Consider the following 984-nt stretch of genomic DNA (forward strand, 5'->3'; position numbering starts at 1 on the left):
CCAAAATATGGTATTTGAAATGCAATTGGAAATATCGGTATGAATATCATTTTAACATAGAGGATCTTCCAAATTGTAAGTGAAAGTATATTTCACTATGGCATATTCAAATTCTGATTTGGTATCATAATGTATTATGTGAAAGTTATAAAGTGCAGTAAGTCAAAATAGATTTTTTCCACTTCTTTGCGATTAACTTGATTACCTACAAAATGTGTTTGTCAATTTAATAATTAAATAATATTACAGTTTAAGTGTATACTTACTTAATTTATTTTGTAGTTATATTTTAATCCAATATGTGAAGCATTATTTTATTTTTCACTGTTACCAAAATATTGGTATTTTTAAATGCAATTGGAAATAGCAGTATGAATATCATATTAACACAGAGGATCTTCCAAATTGTATGTGATAGTAGATTTCACTATGGCTTATTTGAATTCCAATTTGGAATCATAATATATTATGTGTATGAATTCACTTTTTTTATGAATTAAAAAGTGAGATCAAATTATATGTCTAAGAATGTTTGTTGTCCAAGATAATAATCTTGGACTATCTATTTGCCAAATAGAAATACCAAAACAAACAAAACTCTTCAATAACTGACAGAAACATCCGAGTTGTTACTAATATTTATATGTAGTGCTATGCCACTTGATTGTATAGCTTGGCATTTATTATCCAGTAGGTACCAGTGAACCATAGACTAAGCATTTAAACAACAATTGTAGATGTATAAATGATTAAACTGAAATCAAAAATAAGTTTAAACTTAATGACATATTGTATCATTTATTTAATTATAGAAACTACCAACTAGTAAAACTTACCAACAAATTGTACATAATAATAATATGTACCTACTCATCAAGTATCCAATTGACATGCAACTAACCAATTTTAGTACTTTATTAAAAAAAAATATAATATTGTGTATGTGGTAGATAAGAAAAAATACATACAAGAACTTTGTACTTG

This window comes from Acyrthosiphon pisum, chromosome X (genome assembly GCF_005508785.2).
Source record: "Acyrthosiphon pisum isolate AL4f chromosome X, pea_aphid_22Mar2018_4r6ur, whole genome shotgun sequence".
Taxonomy (NCBI): domain Eukaryota; kingdom Metazoa; phylum Arthropoda; class Insecta; order Hemiptera; family Aphididae; genus Acyrthosiphon; species Acyrthosiphon pisum.